A 15,261-nucleotide genomic window follows, 5' to 3' on the forward strand; every position below is an offset into this window, starting at 1 on the left:
GCTTACAGTCTATCTGGAGGCAAACATAGGAGCCCCCAGTTTCCTCTCTAGTGGCCAAGTACAGTGAGTCTGCCCTGGCTCAAACGATCAGTGTTTCCTTACGAGCTATTTGGGAAAGACAGGTGATCAGCAGAGGCAAGCCTCCTGGAAACAAAAGGGTGAGGGTGGCGCTTCTGGAGTGAGGAACAGCATGTAGGCTGTGGTTTTGCTGAACTCGCGGAGTTGGGCCATTATGTCTCCATTGTTACCCAGAGATACTTTTCTACTCTGCTTCTGATCACCTAGTTTATTTCTTGCAGACTCCAGGACTTGCGCTATTTGGTTCTTTTTCCACTCTCTCCTTTTATCTTCTAGCAGTGAGCACTCAGGAATGTCAGGATAGGCTGGTCCTAAAAGGAGATCAACTAGGTAGGCAAATGTGGCATCTAGAGTGAGTGGAGACAGATGGCAGGTGGCAGGCCAGGTAGGCAGGATGTTAGATAGAAGGAGCACTGGGGCAAGTCCTGGCCAAATAGGGGGATGCTAGTGTGAGAACAGGGAGTATTTGGAGATTTAGACAGGCAGGGGCAGGTGGGGCCGGCAAGATTAAGATGATCCAGCCCCATAGGACCAAATGCTATAGTTTGGGGGGACTTAGAGTTTAGGAAGAGGTCTATGTTAAGTGACTAGCGGGGATTCAGACCCGTTTAGGCCCAGGTGTGTGTTAGGAAAGGCACGTGATGGTCACATTATCAACTCAGGGATTCAGGCACAGTGGACAGGGCCCTTTCCTCTACCATCATCAAACTACCAACACCTCTGTCTCAACTTCCACTAAAGCTTACTGCTCAGACTCTTAGCTTCTCTTCTGTCCTCTTAATCCATTTGCCCTTTGCTTTGCTTTTTTTGAGGGGGGGGGATTTTTTTAAAAAATATATTTTTAATTTATTTTTGGCTGCATTGGGTCTTCATTGCTGCGCGGGGCGAGAGGGGGCTACTTACTCTTCCTTTCAGTGCACGGGTTTCTCATTGCAGTGGCTTCTCTTATTGCGGAGCACAGGCTCTAGGCACGCGGGCTTCAGTAGTTGTGGCGCGTGGGCTCATTAGTTGTGTCTCATGGGCTCTAGAGTGCAGGCTCAGTAGTTGTGGTGCACGGGCTTAGTTGCTCCGCGGCATGTGGGATCTTCCTGGACCAGGTCTCGAACCCGTGTCCCCTGCACTGGCAGGCAGATTCTTAACTACTGCGCCACCAGGGAAGTCCCGCCCTTTGCTCTTTTGATAAAAGGCAAATCTGATCACATCACTCATCTACCTAAAACCCTGAAACGATTTCCCACTTTTCTTAGGATAAAGGCCTAAATCTTTAATTTGGGGGTTACCATATTCCTCCTTCATTTTCCAAAGCATCACTAGTGTAAAGCTGTTGTTCATAACAGGCTCTGGTCAGCCTGGGCCCTGCCCGCCAGCATCATCTCAGGCCCACTCGCCCCTCGTTTGCTGCTACAATTTCTGGCTTTCTTTTAGTTCCCCTTAGGTGCCTGGGATTACCTGCCATGAGGCCTGCACACCTAGTTGTTAGGGATGCTCTCTCCTACTTTCTTAACTCTTACTTGTGTCTCTCATCTCAGGTCAGAAGTCACTTGCTCTAAGAAGTCTTCTCGGGCTCCCAGAATGGGACAGGTCTCTTCATTCTTCTCTTTCCTTAGCACTGTTTTCTCCTTTGCAGCACTTACCCCAATTCTCATTTTAAATTGTGGGTAATTACTTGCCAGGTGTCATTTTCCTGTGTGAGAATGTCAACTCAGTAAAGGCAGGGACTGTCCTTCTCCTTCACTGCTTTATCCATCACATCTCTGCAACACCAGGCACATGGCCGATGCTCATTGTTTCTTTGTTGAGCCAATGATGGATCAACAAATGATGGATGGAGCCAGGACCTGCGTCAGGTTCTAGGTCACAGAACAGCACCAAGAGCACAATTAACCAAGAACTGCTGGCCAGGGTTGAGCAGAGGAGGAACAGAGCAAGTCTGCCTGGTGATGGACTGCCAAGCCCTGGCCCTGCACTATTTTGCACTCACACAGTCTTCACATTCTTCTTGACGAGAGCCAGATGGTCCTAGAATCTGGGATGGAGAAGAGTTTGTAAGCGGAGGTCCAGGGGCTACCACTGCTAAGAATGGAGACGGTGGAATGAGATCCACACAAGGCAGAACATGGTGCTTCCAGTAGAATTTGTCTCTCATCCTTATTTCAGAACATACTCAGCCTCATAACTTCACGGGAAGGCTGGCTAGACCAGTGATTTCCAGTAGACCTTGATGCAGTGATGGAAATGTTCTATATCTGTACACTCCAACATTGTAGGCACTGGCCACATAAGCTATTGAACCCTTGAAATTGACTTGTAAGACTGAGAAATTATATTCTAAATTTAAATTTAAATAGCCATCTATGGCTGGTGGCTACCACATGAGCCAGTGCAGGCCTGGAAACTCTAAGTTAGGAAACTCTAAGTTTCAAAAGCAGTATGGTTTAAATTCTAGAAATATCCATTTACAACCATTCTTGGCCTCCAGTTAACCATATATTAACATGTCTGGAGTCCAATGCCTATTTTGACTCTGATGAGGCTCTCCTAGTACCTCGTAGCAAAGAGATTCGAATGTCCTGTGTCTTGTTTCTAGCCATAGGAATTGTTCTTTAACCAAGGCGTTTCTTTCTCTGTGTGAACTGTACAAAATGTAAAATGTTATACAAAGGTAGAACTTTATCTTTGTAAGTATCAGTATAATGTGACCTTAAATGCTTTCTCACACCCACTTTTCCCATCTCGGATTTTTTTTTCTGTTTTTGTTCCCTCCCCTTTTCTCTGTTTCTCCTTGCTCTGTTCTAATTTTCTTTCTAACCTCTAAAATGACAGACACGACACTGTGTCTTTTAGCAAGTTTCTTTTATTTCACATATTGATTTCTTTACTTTTGTGCCTATTTACAAAAGCCATTTTATCAGTTCAGATCATTAACAAAAACCAGCCAAAGAACAGTTCAGTTCATTGGAAAAAAAAATCTGAAATGATGATAGCTCTTGATAGGCCAATTAATACATTTTTGGAGATTTATCAGATATAATAATTTCAGTATTTAATATGTAAAAAAAGTAAGGTGAAGTACTGTACTGGGTTTTTTTTTGTTTTTCACAGCTACCACCTAGATAACATTATAGTTGCTCTTAATCCTTTGAAAGTCCTCATGGGACTGGAGCTCTTGTTGAAAGTCCTCATGGGACTGGAGCTCTTGAATTCTTATTCTGGCTTTTCACAAAAGAAAAGCTTTCCAGTAAGCTAATATCAGGATGAGAAAGTGGTGTGTAGAAGGAAAAATTCTGAAACATAACAGTAAAGTAACATTTGAAAAGAGATGGTCCATCTTTAGCCCTTTTCCCAAGTCTGTATAGAACAAATGTGTCTAGGGGCTTTCATGCTAAAAGTCTCCAGTTCATAAAATCACAATTATTAATCAGACTATCATTAAATATTAATTTACTTTTGAGATAAATGTCATTTTAAATTTGGAATCCTAGTCTTTTCTAATTCTAAGGAGAGCATTTTCATTAGGCTTTATAGAAAGAGTGCACGTAGAAAGCTTAGAAGCTACTAAAAGGCTACTTCTTTAACTTGACTTCTGGTTTCATTCAGGCCCAGCGAAATACTTGGTTTCCAGCATAATAAACATAGTTTGTAATCATATATATATATATATATATATATATAGATATATGAAGCTAAAGTAGAACATTAGAGTAAGGGTTTGGGGCATTTTATGGCATTTGGAACACAGTGCTTGATATGTAATAGATGTAATAGATGCTCAGTAAATATTGTTGAATGAATTATTTAAATAAATAATTAATTAAGTAATTCATCAAATTCATTAATTTATTTAAGACCTCAAAGAGCTTTCAATATTCCAAATGGTGGCTAAGGCTATAGCTCCCATACAATAAATGAAGATTGTATTCTACAAAGCCCCATGAATTAAGCCATCTTCATCATTACCTCTCTCTTCCTTTACATCAGTATGTTTAAATCAGGTAGGAAGCTTTAATTAGGTGTCAAATAAATATTTAAGTACATAGTACTGCCTGAGCCTACACAACACATGCTAAAAGCACAAATCCAAAATTTTCTGTAATATTCGTTGCAGTAATCCTATGGGTTCCTTGAGAGCAAGGGTGCCTTTACCCAATTTTGTACCCCCTGCACTCAATATATACTAATAGCCAAGTAACACGTTGTTTTGGAAGGAAGGAGGGTAATGAGAAAGGAATCATGGATCTAAGTCAGTATGTGTTATTTACAGCTTACGATCTCTTTCCATTCCGACCATTATTGGAACAGTAGAAATTACAGATTTACGTTGTAGTCAGGAATCATTAATAATTAGGTTCAACTCATCAGTATATATAGGTTTAACTGGGTGTGAGATAGCTAGATGGCTCCTGCTTCACATTTTTTCTCTTCCATCATTCTAATTTTATATTTATTTCTGAAACCCTGAGGTAGCAAGGTCTAGTGGAAAGAATATGGATTCAGGAACAAGAGATTTGGCTTCTCATCCTGATGCGGAATGGGCCCTGGGAAGATCATTTAAACCTACCAGTGTTGCCCTTCCAAAGACTGAATTTTATATGTTTAACATTTAAAAAATATTTTTAAAGCATCTATCTTGACTGTAGATCTCAAATACTACGACTAATAGCATTACTTTTGAAAGCCACACACTAAAATTTATGTTTAGATTTGAAAACTTAGAACTGCAGAAACAGTTGCCAACCCTGCCATCTCTATCCAAAAGACAACTATTCCATTTAATATATTTTATACATGCCATCTGTCTAGGCCAAGGGATAGACATAGTGTTACAGGAATTATTTGAAAAATTATTTGATTCTTTCCTTCTCTGTCATGCTAAAAAGATTGCTCAATATTGGTCTCATATGTCTATTTATTTATCGTTCTAAGGCATCCAGAATCATGCCATTCAAGGAAAATCCCCAGCGCCTTAGAAGGTTAAGAACATGGGCTTTGAGTTAAGATATTGCTGGACTGGTATCCTGGAATGAGAATGTACTGGTTATGTCATCTTGGGCAAGGCACTTACCTTTCTGAACCTCAATTTCTTTGTCTGTAAATCAAAGATGATAATACCCACCCCAAGGTGATTGACAATTAATGAGAATTCTCATTATGAGAATGAAGCGGAATAAGTACAGTGGCTGCATATACTAATCACTCAATATGTGGCAAGTGATAAAAATGATCATTATTAACCAAAGTCACAAAGCAAATGAGATCATAACTTTGGCTGTCCTTCAGCTACAAGTCCAAGAATATCCCTACCTTCTAGGAACTATAATTTCTACTTATGGACATTTTGATCTTAAGCAGAAACAAAATCCAAATGGAAAATCTGAAACCCATAGCTATTGCTATTTTACACTGACTTCCTCTTTTATTATAACCCCGACTACATGAGGCTTGCAAAGGTGCAAAAGAATGTTTTGAATATCACCATCACTAAAACCAATATAATTGGGGTTTTTTCCTTAAGAAAAAAAGAGTAGAATAACATTAAAGAAGAACTGAAAAAGGGGGGAAAATCCATAATTTCACCATCCTTAACCACACCGCTTCTTTCAGTGACAACGATGGCTTGCCCTTATTTCTGAATATATTCACCCTTGGCTCAGGTCACTTGCCCTATTATACAGTTGCAACCATAATTTTTATGCTTTTTCCACACTGTTTTTCACATTATTTATTTCAAGACTGTATCATCTGGTACAAGTCACATGAACTCAGGGTTTCAGTCAGTCCATCTGTGGTCCCTAATTTTCACATTTTTATTTTAGAAATTGTTGGTGGAATAGGGTGAGCTGATTTTTCTGTCATCATCTGCTTTGATATTTTCTGATCAAATTGTGCTAAACTATATTATTAGCAGTAAATTTAACAGCCTAAGATTCATAGATGCTAGTAGGTCATCTCGTCCATCTGCCTTAACATTCTTACCATTAATTATTTATTATCCTTGAAGCTCCCTAGCATTTACTACAACAGAGACACGTGGTAGATTGAGAAAGTGGGCAGGGGCATGGGGAGGAATATTTATGAAGTGCCATACACAGATGGATGCTTAATAAATGCTGTTTAGGGCTTCCCTGGTGGCGCAGTGGTTGAGAGTCCGCCTGCCGATGCAGGGGACGCGGGTTCGTGCCCCGGTCCGGGAAGATCCCACACGCCGCGGAGCGGCTGGGCCCGTGAGCCACGGCCGCTGGGCCTGCGCGTCCGGAGCCTGTGCTCCGCAACGGGAGAGGCCACAACAGTGAGAGGCCCGCGTACCGCAAAAAAATAAAAAAATAAATGCTGTTTAATGATCCTCACTGATGACAAGGGCAGATGGAAAACATTATTCATAAGGGACATGGAGATGGATGTTTATAGTTCAGTGAACCTCTTCCCTTTACTACTTAATGCACAGGGGGAAAAAAATCAAGCAAATTACGTGACAGGTTCTCATTTTTTAAATTAGATCCATTAATGAAGGAGACCATTGATTTGTTCGAAATTGTTTTGTTTTTTTTTTTTCATGCTGGAATCTAGAACACATCATTTTGAATATGCACAGTCAGGAAAAGAGGGAAAGGTACCAACGGATGTGGCTGCACTGAGGATCCTAAGGTGAGTTTGCGCAGTTGTCTGCTCTGAGTCTAAAGATATGGTCACCTATACATTGTGATTTGAATACATTGGGAAAGTTTCTGCCTTTCACCTTAAGTTATTTTCCCAATCCAAATACTGCTCTGCTTGTATTTCCATTACTATAGGCTCATTCCTTTGATTAACCTTTGCCCCTCTCTTATAGTCTCAGATGACAATATTTTATGTCACTTAGAAAAGATCATCATTGAAGGGTTTGAAAAAAAGTTTAGACTCTAACTTTGATACTTTCTTTTCTTTCCTTTGTCCTTTTATTAGTAGCATTTCTCTCATAATGGCTTTTCTGGCTTGAATACTTTTCCTAGGAGTGAGTATAATCTGAGGAATTGAAAATTCACTTTTGTCAAATTTTAAACTTAAGAAATTGACAAGAGTGAACTATTTTCTTGTTCTTCATCTATCCAGTGGAATATGTAGATGAGTTGAGGTCACACAGAAATCTCATAGAACTAAGAAATTTCAGAGATAGAAGGTACCTTGGAGACAGTCTTGTCCATGTCTCAGGAGAGCAGGCGGTCACCTGGTGTCTGCCTGAATATTACCAGGCCCAGTGCCTTGAAGAAGCAAATTCCACTTTGGGGCAGCAGTAATTATTAGGGAGCCTTAACTTGTTTATCACTTGTTCCTTACATAGCTCCAGAAAATCTAGCTCTTATTTTGACCCCAGGCCTTATTAAAATAAGCAAATAAGGGCTGGCAGAACGCCTAAACAAATTGGATATCACCATAATTAACTGGTATTGGATGATGTTAGCCAAAACATGTGGCCAAAAAAAGGATAGTAGAAATTCATGAGTCACTCATTCATTCATTCTTTTGGGTAGACCACAAACATTTGGTAAGCACTTGCATCCCAAAGATACAAATATGGATGAGAGATGTTCATCATTTTTAAGAACTCACAGCCAAGAAGGTATTTTCATTTAAAGCTCACATGGCATCTTCTTCTTCTCTTTTGCAGCTTTTATCGGCTTTGTAGTTAGCTGCTTGTGTATGTTTATCTACCTCCACTAGAATATAAGTTCCATGGTGTCACCTCAAGCAGAGTAAAGGCTCATAAATATTTGCTAAATGAATGAATAAGAAAGAATTCTAAGTGAATAGTTGCGATACAATGAGAAAATCATTAAAATAGAACAAACTTTTAACCCAGCATGGCGGAAGAGATGAATTCTCCCTAAACAAGATATTTGTTCTTGACCTTGACTAACGAGTAAGAGTTTATCAGATGGAGAATTTGGAAAAGAGCTTTTCATACATGAAAGTCATGTTGGGTTTGGGGGAGTGGCAGGTTATATGAGGAAGCTAGAAGGAGAGGAAAATGATTGTTAAATAAATGTTAAATAAAATGATTATTGACTTTTTCATTCACATAATATTTATTATGTGTCTACTGTATGCCAGGCACCTGGGATACAATGATGAATAAAATCAGACTTGATTCTGCCCACAAGGAACTTGGTTTAGTGGAGAGGATAGGTATTAATCAAATAATCAAAATACTCATCCCAACAAACTTAAAACTCCTGTTGTGACCAGTGCCCCAGGTAAAGGTACCTGATTATATATAAGTTCTTAAAATAGGAGGATGACTGTATATTCAAGGAAGTCAAGTGGTATTGGCTAAGATGTGATCCTTGAGTTAATATCTGAAGGGGACGGGGGGAGAAAATAGAAGATGTGCAAATTCCCTGTCGCAGAAGGCGAATGGCACGTGTAAAGAAATGAAAGCAAAAATTAGAGACACAGGGAGAGGGAGGAAGGTACTGAACCGCAGAGATAAGTAGAGGACAGACCTTGCAGTCTTTGTATTGTTCTGTGTCCATCCTGAGACTAGAAGCATGGAAGCGTGTTCTACTAGAGATGGCTCGGATCTGCCACTGTTTGGGCTGCAGCGTGCAGAACCGACTGCAGGGGCCCAGAGCTGAAGGAGGTAGTTATCCTAAACACGGGCCCTAGGGAAGCAAAGCCAAGGGAAGAACGATTCTGTGAAGTGCATCTGTCTTCAGAAGAAGACAGTCTAGTTGCCTGACTGCAGTCGTTACCCTCTAAAGAAACAAGCTATGTATAGGAGATAACATGCCTCAACTTAGTGTCCTTTGAATCCAGTGTTTTGACATGGGTGTAGACAAAGAAACAAAAGCTTTTTACAACTTCCACTAGAAGGTGAAAAGCAAAGAATAATGAGCTGGGGTGTAATGGAAAGAGACTTACGTAGGCATCTGCAGATCTGGGTTCTGGTCCAAGTTCAGCAGCTACCAGAGAGAGAGGTCAGCCAAGTCACGTGACCTTGTTGGATCTCAGTTTTGAAAGCTGTAAATAGGGAAATTGGACCAGATCATATCCAAGCTCTCTTCTGCCACATACTGTGATTCCTGTCTCCAAACATGGGGGTATCTAAAGCACAGTATACGTTTAAGTCGTAGAAACTAACCTCAAATCTGACTCAGTATTGGAGCTTTTAATAAAAGCTCCATTGCCTAGAGTGTGTTTGGTTGTGGAGAAGTAAGGGACCAGAATGTAGTTGAAACGTGTATTTTTACTATGAAACAGAGCCCAATTGAGAAACACCCCTTGGCAAGAATCTTACTGCTGAACATTCCAGACCAACCATTGCATGATCTAAAATTGAATTTTATTGGAAGAAACCTTTAAAAAAAAGTTCAAATCCTATCCAAGCTTCATGAACATTTTTTTACTTGGTTTCATAGAGGCTAAATCCAACTTATGCCACACACCGAGATGGAATATGAAATTGAAGTCAGTCACCCAAATAGAAGGTTGTATCATTCACAGAGAACCCCAGGTAGTGGCTGAAGTTTGTGATTTTTTTTTTTTTTGGTGGTATGCGGGCCTCTCACTGTTGTGGCCTCTCCCGTTGCGGAGCGCAGGCTCCGGACGCGCAGGCTCAGCGGCCATGGCTCACGGGCCCAGCCGCTCCGCGGCACGTGGGATCTTCCCGGACCGGGGCACGAACCCGCGTCCCCTGCATCGGCAGGCGGACTCTCAACCACTGCGCCACCAGGGAAGCCCCTGTGATTTCTTTTATCAGGATATTACAGGGTGGCCCAGCCTCATTGCCCATTCCTTTCAGTGGCGCCAGTAGTTTCTCTGTTTGTTGCCTTTTTAATTTTTCTCATCGCCTTTCATCTTTATTTATCCCCTGCACTCCACTGTGACTCTGGGAAGACTTCTGCAAAAGGAGACATTTAAAAGAACATGTCTTGGGCCCCAACGTAAAAGGCACTTTTACCATCATAATAGAAAATCTTCCGCCAGCTGAATGGCTGAATGTGCATATGAAGTCTGAGCCTTTTGGGGTGGGTTTTGAAACAGACTGAAAATTTCAAGCCACAACTATACCTTGTAGTTTATCAAAGGTCTGAGATGCAATATAATATTAGTATTCTATTTTTCAGCACAGAGAAGGATTTTTTCATGAGCCATGTCTTATAAAAGGCCATTTTTCTAAAGGCAAACCTAGTGTTTTACTCTCTAATTATAGCAAATGTATATATAGGAGCTAATTCTTTAAATAGTTCTCTCTTCTGGTGAAGGAAATTTATATTATGTGTCTAAATAAAATAGTTTATTTATGTATTTGGTTAGTTGGAGACATTGATGATATGGAAAGATGCTGATATTACATATTCTACTTATTACTTGTCTTTTCTCCTTACTGCAACACAATGCTTCCTTTGACCACTGAAAGCAAAGCTTTTAGGATTTTGTTTGAGTGTACCTAAAAAAAGCATCGGGTATACCAAGGATAAAAGTCCTGGATTTTTTTTTTTTAAACTAAGGAGTAAATAGTTATGCTAAAATCGAGGAACCTATTGATACAAGCAGCCTTTGGTGGAAGAAAATAAATGCTACTTCCACTTTTCTGAGGACAAGGACAGTGTTTCGGTTATTACTAGAACTTGACATGTTAAAAAACAATAAACAGTATAAATTCATTAGTATTTCTGGCCAAGTTCTAAAGTACTTCAGTAGGTTTGTTGAATTTCTTAGGATAGCTGAAGGTTTCCAGGACCTTACTTTAAAATAAATCTGATTTGTTTTTCACTAGTTACAAATTTATTCTTTTTCTTTAGTAAATTCTGGAGGTGCTTTTTAAAATTTAGTGAGTACTAATTTTTTTTAAGCACTGATTACATTTCAGCTAACTGTTATGGCACCTTTCTCTCCAGATAGCTACTGCAAATAATCTTTGCGACTCTCTGAAACAGACATAGCTGTTCCAAAAACATGCATTTACTACGTAATACCATACATAAAAATATAAGAAAATGCCTTAGAGCTATACATAGAGTGATTTAGACTTAAAGGTCTAGGAGCTGCTTGTTTGCAAGTGTGTGCTCAGCCTGTACCAGCAACACAGAAAGGAAATGGTAAACATCACTTAGGTCTTTAGAAAGATTTGCTTTTCATCTTCACAGAATCGCACATGGGACTTATCCTGCCTTGCTACACTAAGGAAGTATCAAGTATATGACATAATGGTAGTAGTTTTGAGACGACAGTAAAAAAAAAAAATCCGCCCCCCCAACTCCCCTGCCTCAGACCTGGAGTCTCAAGCAGTAATTATGATGCCATGATCAGAAAGTTGTGTTTTGTCAGGTTGAGCCCTGAACGGGTGGCAGCATAATTCCATGCTGCTAGTAGAGCCTGGTGCAGCTGTGCAAAATGAGAATGTTTGTTGTTGTTTATTGTTTCAAGAGTCGCTTTTTTTCTCTAACAGACTGATGAAGGGATGTTTAGTACATTTGCAACTGGTCAACTGACTGTTGCAAGCTTGACTTTGAATTGATTGAACGAGGTGAAATAAACCAGCAAACAACCCAAAGAAAAGGTTCCCTGAGGTTCTGCCCTTGACGTAAAATGTGTGTTCAGCTTACATCTATTTGTGTATATAAATTCTACACAGTTGTATAACATCTCCACAGTTTAAACTTGGAATTATTACATTTTATATTAGACCTATACACTAAATTGAATTACATGATTGATTCTCATGGGATAAAATTATTATAGTAGACAGCATTTCACTTATAAAACTAAACGTGAGAAAACAGCATCATATCCACTTCAATTACTAAAATTAGAAACAAAAATTTTGCAAGCTCTCAAGAGTGGCAAGACACAGTGAACGGACAGATTCATTGCTAGAAATAAAATTAACATGGCAGAAAAGAACAGATTAAAAATGGAAAGTTAAAAACACTAAATAAAATGAATGAAACTTTTATGATGTTCTGAATGCAGTCTGTTTCAAGCCCTCATAAATATTAAAGGGCTCTTGAAATGAAATATGAAAACCACCTTTTCTTAAGAAACTAGACATGAAAAAATGTCTTCATGGACTCTGAGGCACTATGCTATGTTTATTTCTATCTAAAGTTAGGATGGTGATTGGAGAGGAAGGGTGGCAATGGCCACAGAATCATAGCGAGAGGAAAGAAATTAAGCAATCATAGGAAATGAAAGAATTGTAGGCATGGAATGCCATGGTTTGGTGCATGAAGAAACTGAAGTCCAACCAGAAAGGTGAGGGGTATGCAGGAGGGCAGCCCAACTAGACCCGGGGGGTGTGAGCCTGAGAGCAGAGCCCCTTTTGCAATCTCATACAATCTCCCATAAAAAGCAACTTGGTTTAGAGGTTTTTCGCTTCTTCTGGAGAGAAACGTGGTATTTTCAGCTCAGGAGGTTTTCTTATTAAGGATGTCGAAAACTTCACAAAGTATGTACAAGTTTGAAAAGATAGAGTTTGGTTTTGTGGTTGATTAAGAGGCCGTGAGGATAGAAAGATCTAGGGAACGGGATAGAAGAGAGGGAGAGGAACCGAAGAGAGATAAGTTGGGGGTGGGGAAATAGAGATGGGAAAATGAGAGAGAAAAAATACAGAGGAAGAGAGAGCAGGAAGAAGGGTGGGTGGATGGGCGGGCAGGTAGACATAAAGGCTCAGCACGTGTCAAAGGCACTGCTGAGCAGGGCTTGACCTGAATTACAGGCTTACAATTGTGACCACTTGTGTACTACGACTATTCTGAGAGGCTGATTAACTCTGAACACTAGTTACAGCTCTTCAACTGCTCGAGAACTTACACCTTTGAGTCTCTACTCTTTACCAGGTCACAAGCAGAATATTCTGCCCAGGGAGAATACAAAATGTTTAATCACAGTAACAATAATCAGAGCAGATCATCTTTAAGTCTTTAAGAAAATAAAATCAACAGGTTACATTCACTCATGCTAAATTTCTCTACCCCTGCTTTGAAGAGAGGGCATTGAATTTCAGGCTGTCTTTTATTGTGGGGTTTGTAATCAACACTGGATTTCTTATAATAGAAAGTTCTTGATTAGTAAAGAAGATACTTTGAAATGTAAGTCTTATGACCTCTCTTCACTTGAGACACATACTCTACAAAAAGGGGAATTCACTGTAGGTCATGAGTGTGAAATTATTTGAAATAAATGGTGACCTACTGGTAACTATGGTAGAGCATTTATGCTTTTAGTAATGGCTTTTACAAGAAAGGAAGTCACACTAAGCCCTTGACCATCAACCTGAGATGTTTGTACTGCATTGGAGTTTGCTCTCAGTCTTTGTGGAAAACCTCTTATATGATACCATAATCAGTTCAAAGACCATCTCACTTCTTCACATTAGTATAAGTCATGATATTCTACAAAGAGTGAATTCATTTTATGTTTATGTGTAGCCAAATTAAAAATGGATTCGCTTTCCTGCTTATTATTCATATGGACTATTCACATAATCTATATGGATCGTCGAGATATCATTGCACCTGAAACCAAGTAATTTGATGGAGAACAGACGTTCAGATTCACCACTCGAATTACCCATCTCTAATATTTTCTGTTGTTTTGCCCCATCCTAATAGTATTACTGTGCCCTCTCTTGCATGCTGTATGTGGGGTGTGTGTGTGTGTGTGTGTGTGTGTGTGTGTGTGTGTGTGTGTATGTTGTCCATTGCCACCTGAATACAAAATTTCGATGTGGGCACCAGTAGCATCAGAGTTACATGCTATTACCCATTATGTGTAAGTATAGTGCTCGGTAGAGAAAAACTGGGACCAATGATTCCTGGCCTTATAGGCTTAAAATCCATTAGAGGGGACTGAACGTATGTATAAGGGAAAAAAATTTAAATGCTAGCATTTATTTAATAGACATCAGTATAGCTTTTAATCATAGCTTTTGTGCAGTTGATTGGAAGCTAAACTTAAAGGAGAAATGTGAGTTTTCTTCTTCTATTCAGATATACCTCCCTGTAGTGAGCACTTCACATAAACTATCTCATTTAATTGTCATAACACTGCCTATAAAGTAGATACTATTATCCTCATTTTGTAGATTAAGAAATTGAGGCTTAGAGAATTTAAGATACTTGCCCAAATTATTGTAATTCTCCTTTATTGTAAAAATAGGCATTTTTATCATCTGCAATGAGAGTGTGTATGTATATGCTTTAAATACCTCTGTAACTATCTAGTTGAAAAAACTCCCATTTCAAGTATATTTCTTAGCCGTATTTGAAATACTTCTTAGATAGTCCAGCTACATTTTTTTCATAAATTTGACTTATTTTCATTTGAGAGAATACTTGGCTTCCAGGTGGAGAAATAAATTTAACTTACAGGAGTGGAGAAACCAAAGACTTGCCGAAATTGGTGTGTATCTTAAAAGAGAATTCTAATTGTAAGGACCTCTTAAATCTAAAGGCTTTTCCCTTTGGTATAAGCCATTGACTGTGTGAAACATGGTGTTTTACAATGAAAGCGGTATTTGGGCTGAATTGCTTGAAGCACCATGGTTTTCTGCAAAAACATTATAGGGGAAGATCAAATAAGAAGATGCTTACTGCTGCAGATCAGAAGAATAGATCAATAAGAGGGAATGTTAGAGCAGTCATGTTTTAAAGAATTAGTACACAGGAGAAAAGAGCTGTGGGTCAAAGAATATAAACACACACACATTCTGACATATCTTATGTACACACAAACATATACACACATAACATGTAAACATAGACACATTTTAGGCAAGTGATCCAAATGACTCCAATTATGTATTTTTCTGGCCATATCCATGATCTCCACGAGATCTTTTGTCAGCTGTCTTGTGGAAAACAATTAAGCAACTGACTATTTAACATTTATCGGACCCTCACAATATATAAGCACTGTGCTCAGTGATAAAGATATAACAGAGAAGATAGTCTTTGTCTTCAAGGGCTCCCAGCATCCTTGGGAAAGGTGTTATTGCAGTGGTATGATGAAATAGAAGAGACATTCACAGAGGTTCATGATCACAGAGGAGATGTATTATGGAGGGCTTTTTAGAGGAAGTGATATCTGAGCTGAGTCTTGAAGAGCAAGCCACAGTTAGTCAAAGGGAAATGGGAAAGGTGGAGACCCTTCCAGGACACAGCATGAACGAAGTCCAGGAGCTTGAAACCAAACAGTGTGCATGGT

General features: G+C 39.4%; 1 protein-coding gene across 2 annotated transcripts in view; it reads left to right on the plus strand.

Annotated features, from left to right (window-relative positions):
• The window catches only part of KCNB2 (potassium voltage-gated channel subfamily B member 2), a 365,241-nt gene that overhangs the window by 11,848 nt on the left and 338,132 nt on the right, over positions 1–15,261 (plus strand). The window contains exon 2 of one of the 2 annotated variants that reach the window (XM_067017413.1): positions 6,643–6,720. The exons of the other annotated variant lie outside the window; for it this stretch is intronic. The gene's annotated coding sequence lies outside the window, so the exon portion shown is untranslated. The remainder of the gene's footprint in view (positions 1–6,642; positions 6,721–15,261) is intronic. 2 annotated transcript variants of the gene reach the window in all.

The sequence above is a fragment of the Kogia breviceps genome, chromosome 17 (assembly GCF_026419965.1).
Source record: "Kogia breviceps isolate mKogBre1 chromosome 17, mKogBre1 haplotype 1, whole genome shotgun sequence".
NCBI lineage: Eukaryota > Metazoa > Chordata > Mammalia > Artiodactyla > Physeteridae > Kogia > Kogia breviceps.